A 9,602-nucleotide genomic window follows, 5' to 3' on the forward strand; every position below is an offset into this window, starting at 1 on the left:
CTGGCCCAGAGAGGCAGGAACCCCCTTGGGGTGCTAGGAGCCTCCGTCCACACCCTGCGGCCTCCTTCCTGAGCCCTTTGTACATATTCGCTTGTTGAATCTCATTGCTATGAGTTGTCAAAGTATTGTGTCTCTAATCCGCACATTTAGGCATCAGTGTTCTCTCAACTTCTTTTTTTTTTTTTAATTTATTTTGATTGCAGGCTAATTACAATACTGGGGTGGTTTTTGCCATACATTCACATGAATCAGCCATGGGTATACATGTGTTCCCCATCCTGAAACCCCCAACCTCTTCCTTTCACTGGCCTCTCACCACAAACCTGGGAAAGACCCAGAATTCACATCCCCTGCTGAGCTTACTGTGGAGAAATCAGGGGCTCAGAGAAGTTGTCACCTGGCCAGTGTCACAGAGCGAGTAAATTATGGCTGGAATCAGAAGCCGGATTTTTGACTCCTGGCCTAGGGCTATTCCGTCTGGCCCAAATTTCCCAAACGCTTGGGGTTTTAAAATCTTATGACCTGGGGGTCCAGATTTGAGACAAATTAAGGAAAATTCAGATGCGAAATGTTTTATAAAGAGCCTTAGTAGCCTTTTGTTTCTAAATCACTCTCAAACTATAACAGTCACTCTTTATTGTATTTGCTATAATGACTGTCATTTCTTATAGCAAATAGTGACCAATGTCAAAATGGTGAATACCGTGAGATTAATAATTGATGGGCGGTGAGTGGTCCTGAGTGATGCTCTTGGGGCCTGAACCAGAGCACAGGTGCCTGTAACTTCAGAACATGTCTGGGAATTTGAGTCTGGTATCTGCCCGGCCCAGGTCTTGACTGGTGATGCTGTTGTTCAGTTGCTAAGTCATGTCCAGCTCTTCATGACCCATGGACTGCAGCACTCCAGGCTTCCCTGTCCTTCACAATTATGCCCGTTGAGTTGGTGATGTTATCTAACCATCTTATCCTCTGCTGCCCCCTTCTCCTTTTGCCTTCAATCTTTCCCAGCCTCAGAGTTTTTTCCAATGAGTCAGTCCTTTACTTATCTTTCATCCTCAGTTGCTCAGTCATATCCGACTCTGTGTGACCCCAAGGACTGTAGCCTGCCAGGCTCCTCTGTCCATGGGAGTTTCCAGGCAAGAACACTGGAGTGGGTTGCCATTTCCTTCTTCATTATTTGTCTTTATTCCTCATTACATTTGAGTGCTTCACATCTTTCTTCCAAGGCAACTCAAGAACTAGAACAAAAGTTATAGATAGACATGGAGACGGAAAGCACGCACCTACCAAGGGCCTGTCTTGTCCTATGCACATCATATCCCTCACATTAGTTCATCCTCACAGCCATCAAATGAGGTTAACTGGTTGCCCAAGGGGACACCAGTAGGAGTGGTGGAATGGATTGGCCCCTGGCACTGGCCCCTTAATTACTGCAGTAAGTACAGTCTCTAGGTCTAGCTAACATTCTGCCATCTCCACACACTCAGTCAGCCCCAAACTCACGGGGCCTCCCGAGTGCCTCCCTTTATTTATTTGCTGTTTAGTTTCTAGGGTGTCCCTGGTGGTTCAGCTGGTAAGAATCCCCGTGCAATGAGGGAGACCTGGGTTGAATCCCTGGGTTGGGAAGATAAAGGCTATGGATTTCCAGTAGTCACGTATGAATGTGAGAGTTGGACTGTGAAGAAAGCTGAGTGCCGAAGAATTGCTACTTTTGAACTGTGGTGTTGGAGAAGACTCTTGAGAGTCCCTTGGACTGCAAGGAGATCCAACCAGTCCATTCTAAAGGAGATCAGTCCTGGGTGTTCTTTGGAAAGAATGATGCTAAAGCTGAAACTTCAATACTTTGGCCACCTCATGCAAAGAGTTGACTCATTGGAAAAGACTCTGATTCTGGGAGGGATTGGGACAGGAGGAGAAGGGGACAAAAGAGGATGAGATGGCTGGATGGCATCACTGACTCAATGGACGTGAGTCTGAGTGAACTCCGGGAGTTGGTGATGGACAGGGAGGCCTGGCGTGCTGCGAGTCATAGCGTCGCAAAGAATCGGACACGACTGAGCGACTGAACTGAACTGATTATGAGATAATTGGAAACTTAAAGACTTGCAAGAACAGTACTCAGATTCAACAAGGGTTACCTTTGTGCTACACTTGCTTCTCTTCCTATGGTCATGGACACCTATTAATTTTTTCTTAAAACTGGATATCCACATGCAGATAAATGGATGTGCACCCCATCCACGAAAATCAACTTAGAAATGGATCAAACATTTAAATGTAAGACATGAAACAGTAAAATGCCTAGAAAAGCTCTTGAACATTCATCTTGGCAATGATTTCTCGGATATGACACTGAAATCACAGGGAACAGAGGCAAACATGGACCAGGGGGATTATGTAAAACTAAAGCCTTCTGCACAGCATGGGGAATGAGCGACAAAATGAAAACGCAACCTACAAACTGGGAGGAAATAATTGCAAACCATATATCTGGTTAAAAAAAAGTTAATACCCAAAATGTCCAAGAAACTAACTCCATGCCATATCTTTAATCTTTAATTTTCTTTAACCTGGATTTCTTCCTTAGCCATTTCTTTATGGATGACTTTTGAAAAGACTACAGAGCAGTTGTTTTTAAAAATGTCTGTCAGTTTCCTAATGTGATATTTCCCTATGATTAAAGTAATGCTTTTATTTTTGCAAGAAAAAGAAAAAAACATATATGGTTTTTTACCCCACTTCCATACAGTGTCCTCTGGAGTTAACGGTTTTTATCTCTCTCTCCACCACGACTTTTCTGGTCCACCTTCAATGCAGGAGACCTGGGTACAAACTCTGGGTTTGAAAGATCTCCTGGAGAAGGGAATGGCTACCCACTCCAGTATTTTTGCCTGGAAAATCTCACGGACAGAGGAGCCTGACAGGCTACAGTCCACCGGGTCACAAAGAGTCGGACACGACCGAGTAACTAACGCTAACACACGGCCACTGGCCAGTGCACTGGCTATCTTCTAGAGTTCCCTTAGGGACAACACCTCCATGGAGCGTTCCCCATGCACTCCACCCATCCAGATTATTATCACTTCTGATTCCTATAATGGCTTCTGGACCACACATTCGGTTCTAAGCCAAGGAAGCCTTAGTCAACTTTTATGAAGTTATCTGGTCTCAGCTACTCGTTTACAAACTCAGAATAGATCTCTGCTGTAACCAAACATCTCTAATTTTCCAGGACAACAGTGAATCAAAATTTGTGCTTGTTATAAGATCATAAGCCCTGATTTTACTTTAGAAAGTAGAGTAGATGAAGATCTGTATATCCCATCTTTATCTCCACTTCTTAATGCAGGGTATATAATAAAAATAGGCCAGGTCTGACTAGGTTTTTCTTTAGCCATGTAACCACACGTGTGTCTTTTTTGCTCTCTTGGCCTGCTAGTTTTAAATGGTGTAATTGGCTTAAAAGAGGGGTTGTTGTTGTTGTTCAGTTACTAAGTCGTGTTCAACTCTTTGTGAACCCAGGGATTGTAGCATGCCAGCCTCCTCTGTCCTCCACTATCTCCCGGCTGCTGCTGCTAAATTGCTTCAGTCGTGTCCGCCTCCATGAGACCCCATAGACAGCAGCTCACCAGGCTCCCCCATCCCTAGTATTCTCCAGGCAAGAACACTGGAGTGGGTTGCCATTTCCTTCTCCAACTATTTCCCAGAGTTTGCTCAAATTCATGTCCATTGAGTCAGTGAAGCTATCTAACCATCTCATCCTCTGCCACCCTCTTCTTCTTTTGTCTTCTGTCTTTGCAAGCTTCAGGGTCTTTTCCAATGAATCAGCTCTTCACATCAGGTGGCCAAAGTACTGGAGCTTCAGCCTCAGCATTAGTCCTTCCAGTCAATATTCAGGGTTGATTTCCTTTAGGATTGACAGATTTGATCTCCTTGCAGTCCAAGGAACTCTCAAGAGTCTTTTCCACCCCACAATTCAAAAGCGTCAGTTCTTCAGCACTCAGCCTTGCTTTTGGTCCAACTCTCACATCCATTCCTGACCACTGGAAAAACCATAGCTTTGACCATAAGGACCTTTGTCAGCAAAGTGATGTCTCTATTTTTTAATATTCTTTCTAGGTTTGTCATAGCTTTCCTTCTAAGGAGCAAGTGTCTTTTAATTTCATGGCTGCTGTCACCATCTGCAGTGATTTTGGAGCCCAGGATAATAAAATCTGTCACTGCTTCCACTTTTTCCCTTCTATTTGTCGTGAAGCCATGGGACCAGATGCCATGATCTTTGTTTTTTTAATGTTGAGTTTCAAGCCAGCTTTTTCACTCTCCTCTTTCACCCTCATAAAGAGATTCTTTAGTTCCTCTTCACTTTCTGTGTACATATCTGAGATTGTTGATATTTTTCATGGAAGTCTAAATTCCAGCTTGTGATTCACCCAGCCCAGCATTTCACATGATGTACTCTGCATATAAATTAAATTAAATAAGCAGGATGACAATGAACAGCTTTGTTGTACTCCTTTCCCAATTTTGAACCAGTCAGTTGTTCCATGTCCAGAGGCGTTGTGAGAGTATAAACTTTGGAATTCTTAAAGTTCTAGAGACCTTTTCAAGAGTATTCTTGGAGAGAGGGTAAAAAAGGAGATAAGCCAAGAGATAGGTTCCATCTCTTCCAGGTCCTCACTCCTTCTGCAGAGATGTTCTTCTTAAATCTATTTCATGGGTTTATGTTTCATGCCTACAAAGCATTCTTCCTGGCTTTAAAATATTTTAAAATTACTCTAATAGATTATTTCTAAAGTCTTTTTGTTTTTTCTCTTTTGCCTGTTGCTGAGGAGAAAGGAAAGTAATGCATGTATCAAGCCTTACTATATGCTGGGCACTGTGCTTACTGCAGACACTCTGATTAACCCCATTTTATAGGAGACATGAAGGGTTTGCATTAAGGCTCCATGATGGTGAACAAAGTCAAGATGTGAACTGAGTGCAGTAGCCATTACAGCAAGTCCCCTACATGTGAACAAGTTCAGTTCTGAGACACATCATTCATAAGTCCAATTTGTTTGTAAGTCCATTAAGTCTGACTCTTTGTGACCCCATGGACTGCAGCATTCCAGGCTTCGCTGTCTCTCACCACCTCCCAGAGTTTGCCCTGGTTCATATCCATTGAATCTGTGATGCCGTCCAACCATCTTATCCTCTGTTGCCCTCTCCTCCTCCTGCCTTCAATCTTTCCCAGCATCAGGGTCTTTTCCAGTGAGTCAGCTGTTCACATCAGGTAGCCAGTGAGTCAGCTGTTTGCATCAGGTGTCCAAAATATTGGAGCTTCAGCTTCAGCATAAGATAGCATAGGTACCCAGCTAACACAATCCGATATATAGTACTGTACTATAATAGGTTTAGAAAACTTTCCACAAAAATAATACATACAGAACAAACACACACTTAAATAGAGAAAACATTTTTAGTCTTACAGTACAGCACCTTGAAAAGTTCAGTGGTACGGTACAACAGCTGTCATACAGGGACTGGCACCCAGTGAACAGGCAAAAAGAGTTATTGACTGGAGAGGGGAGAGGAGATGGGAGATGGTAGAGCTGAAGGATGATCAGCAATAGGAGGTGGAGGGCAAGCTGTGATTCCACTCACGCTTGACATTGATGGAATGCGTGTTCGCATCTTTGAAAGTTCACAACTTGAAGGTTCTATATATGTAGGGGACTTACTGTACCTGACTTTTGTGGGTTGTCCAAAGAGATAGGTAAGGTGCTGGAGCATGCCCATACTTCGCCAGCATTTTGATGAGAAGACAGCCTAAGTGATAAATCAGAGCATATGATCTCTGCAGAGCTGGTGAAGGTGGGTCAGCCAGCTGGTCAACCTACATCTCATCTACGAATGGAAAGCTTGGATGGGAATGCCTGTGATGTCCATGGCTGGCATATATTCTTCTCTCTCTGACTGTGTTGGTTGAAGTCTGGAGGAAAACTGGGCTTGCAGGGCCTTAACTAGACCTGACCTTCTGAGGGTTTAGCATTTCTGGCAGCAGGACTGACCTCTTCAAACCGCAAACCGCAGCATGGCTCAGAACTCGAGGTATTGAATTGAGCCCAAAAGAGCCTTCCGGAAGCTTGCCCACAAACCAAGATACACAAGGCAGGTATTTCTAGCCAGTGAATACCTTATGCATGACTATGCAAAGCCAAGACTTTACCAACACTCAGAGACACTAAGAAATCTTAAATGGAAAATGTGGACAAAGGAAGCTGGCAATTTGATTCAAAGAGAACAGGTTCCCAAATGAGTGGTTCCAAGACAAGCAAGACTTAACCATAGTCAGACCATTTGCCTAAGAACCCTCACCAGGAACCAAATCACACATAAAATCTGTAAGTTCCACATGCCCAGTGGAGCTGCCAAGGTGTCTGAGACCAGCTGGTCCACCTGCCTATCAAGCCCATCGAACCATTTTCCCCTCTGCTGACAAGTGTGCTCTGGGTGCCGCTTGATTGGAAGCTAGATTACTATTTAGCAAAAGCTTTTCCAAGAAGCCAGTGTTCCAGGAGCCATGATTTAATTTTGCTGGGAAGTCGTGAGCCTGATTTTGAAACTGTTGATATTGTTATGGAAATTATCGCTGTACTCAATTCCAATGAATCGTTTATTTACTTATTTTTCTTTTTTAAACTAGGGCAGAGGAATTGAAAGAATGTGGGAAATTAGGCCTGTAGCAGAGAACAAAACACAAGAGAGCATTTCAGAGGATGAATACAGTAAATTACAAAGCTTAAAGAAAAGAAATGGCATTTCTCTGAAATTCTACCTATTTTCCACCTCCTTCTGCTCATCCTTGGAGGCACCTCCTCCTTTTTCCCAAAACACTCACAGTTGCCTTAGCTTTTGATACATCACCTCCTGATGCGGAGGTTGTAGGATGGTGAGGTCTCGAAACCCAGACTCTTGAGGACAGATATTAGCCCTTAATAGACTAAAGGTCTATCTTTCTTCTGAAGCTCTCAATGGCCTAGAATAAGGCCCTGACAAATAAGTATGTGTTCTCAGTCATTCAGTCATGTCTGACTCTTTGTGACCCCATGGACTGCAGCCCGCCAGACTTATCTGTCCATGGGATCCTCCAGGAGGCAAGAATGCTGGAATAGATTGCCACGACCTCCTCCAGGAGATCTTCCCAACCCAGGGATCAAACCTGTGTCTCTTAGGTCTCCTGCATCGGCAGGTGGATTCTTTACCACTGAGCCGCCTGGGAAGCCTGCATGCACTAAATAAATAGAGCAGATGTTATCGAACTTCTATTTTCTGAGCAGAAAACTGAAGGAATTAACACCCAAGCAGAAAGGCCATGGCTCCTATATTAATCTTTTCCAAATCTGAGGGGTAACCGTTATGTGTGTGTGTATGTGTGTGTTTTAAGTGGAGGGAGAGGGACTTCTCTAACAGGTTCTAAAGAATAAAGCTGTTTTCATTTTTTTTTTAATGAGAAAGAAGATGGAAGGAAGGAAGGAGGGAAGAAAGGGTAAGGATGGGTGGCAGAGAGCAAAAATAAAGCCAAGACTACAATCACACACTGCAGAATGAACCTACCAACAGAGATTTTGCCTACAGTATCTGTTGATTGGCAAAGCATATAGAAAAATAGATATGACTCCATCTTCTGGTAGTGTGGAGTAATAGCAGGAGCAAACATGCATTTCTCTGATGTCTTTTTGTTTTGTTTCTATTTTAAGGTACTCCTCGAGGTCTGCCTCTTCTACGGCAATGTCATCAGAAGATGACTGCCTTATCAATACTTCTATTCCCTAAAGCAAAAAGGGGACAAGGAGCAGCTTTCAAGGACGCTTCAGAGTCTGATGCTAAAACGCACCACTCATCTGTGTGTACAGGCCAGAAGTCATAGCTGCCTTCCTTGCACAAAAATGGGGCATCTCTCTCGTAGCTCAGTCGGTAAAGAATCTGCCTGCAATGCAGGAGACCTGGGTTCGATTCCTGGGTTGGGCAGATCTCCTGGAGAAGGACATGGCAACCCACTCCAGTATTCTTGCCTGGAGAATCCCCAAGGACAGAGAAGCCTGGCGGGCTACAGTACATGGGGTCTCAAGAGTCGGATATGATTTAGGGACTGAACCATGAACAAAAAGAAGCAACACTCTTGGGATTAGCTCAGTGAAATAAACACACACCATGGCCCTGAACATTCTAGAAAGATGAATGTTGTCGACTGGTGCTGGGTGACAACCCCGCCCCACAGCCCCAGCATACCAGGATGGTGCCTGTTCTGCAAGTACGATGGGTCAGGGTACACAAGCACCACCCTCACCTGCTTCTCAACAATGACTAATTCTTCCCCAAGATAAAAAAAAAAAAAAGTCACAGAACCCAGACCCACCCAGAGCACATTTCTGAGCAAGAATCCTGTGAAATGTTTGTGTGGGGGCGGTGAGAACTGGAGGACAGAACAGTGCTGACAGGAAGATGTGGTCATGCTTTCTTTTTCCTGAGATAAAACGGAGAGTGGTGTGAGAAGCCGCTGGCTGAGTCGGAGGGCTGGACAAGCGCCTCACTTGGGTTTCCTGCCTCTGTGTTCCCCAGAGGTGCCTGGCCATAGAGCGTTTCTTGGGATTGACTACCAGGGTCTTCCCAGCTGGGGTGGGCTGGATGGAGGGTTGACCCAAAAGGCACATCATTCTTTCCCTGAATCTCAAGTGAAGGTCCCCAACATCCCACGGAAACAGCAGGCTCTGTAGAGGTCAGATGAGAGCAGTGCTGTGAGACCTGAAACTGGAGGCAGGAGCGGGGAATGAAGTACCTACCTGGGCGACAGAACCAAGGGCGTGGGTCTCTTCATTCTGGAGCCAGGAAACCATCTCAAGTTTCATATCAAAGGACAAGCTAAAACCAAGAGGAAAGACCCACACATGACATCTTGTGGGATCAGCGATTCCTCTAGCGGGCGCTGCCCCCGGTTCTCCCTGCTCCCCCATTCAATCGCATTCTGGGGCGATTGGGAACTCAGCTCATCATGATATTGGCTACAACAGTAATGATAACAATAGCACCCAACCAAAAAATGGGTCAGTCAGTCAGTTCAGTTGCTCAGTCATATTCAACTCTTTGTGACCTCGTGGACTGCAGCACGCCAGGCTTCCCTGTCCATCACCAACTCCCAGAGCTTGCTCAAACTCATGTCCATCGAGTCGGTGATGCCATCCAACCATCTCATCCTCTGTTGTCCCCTTCTCCTCTCGCCTTCAATCTTTCCCAGCATCAGGGTCTTTTGTAATGAGTCAGTTCTTCACATCAGGTGGCCAGAGTATTGGAGTTTCAGCTTCAACATCAGTCCATCCAATGAATGTTCAGGACTGATTTCCTTTAGAATGGACTGGTTGGATCTCCTTGCAGTCCAAGGGACTCTCAAGAGTCTTCTCCAACACCACAGTTCAAAAGCATCAATTCTTCGGTGCTCAGCTTTCTTTATAGTCCAACTCTCACATCCATACATGACTACTGGAAAAACCATAGCCTTGACTAGACAGACCTTTGGACCTTTGTTGGCAAAGTAATGTCTCTGCTTTTTAATATGCTGTCTAGGT

Source organism: Bos javanicus, chromosome 6 (genome assembly GCF_032452875.1).
Source record: "Bos javanicus breed banteng chromosome 6, ARS-OSU_banteng_1.0, whole genome shotgun sequence".
NCBI classification, from domain to species: domain Eukaryota; kingdom Metazoa; phylum Chordata; class Mammalia; order Artiodactyla; family Bovidae; genus Bos; species Bos javanicus.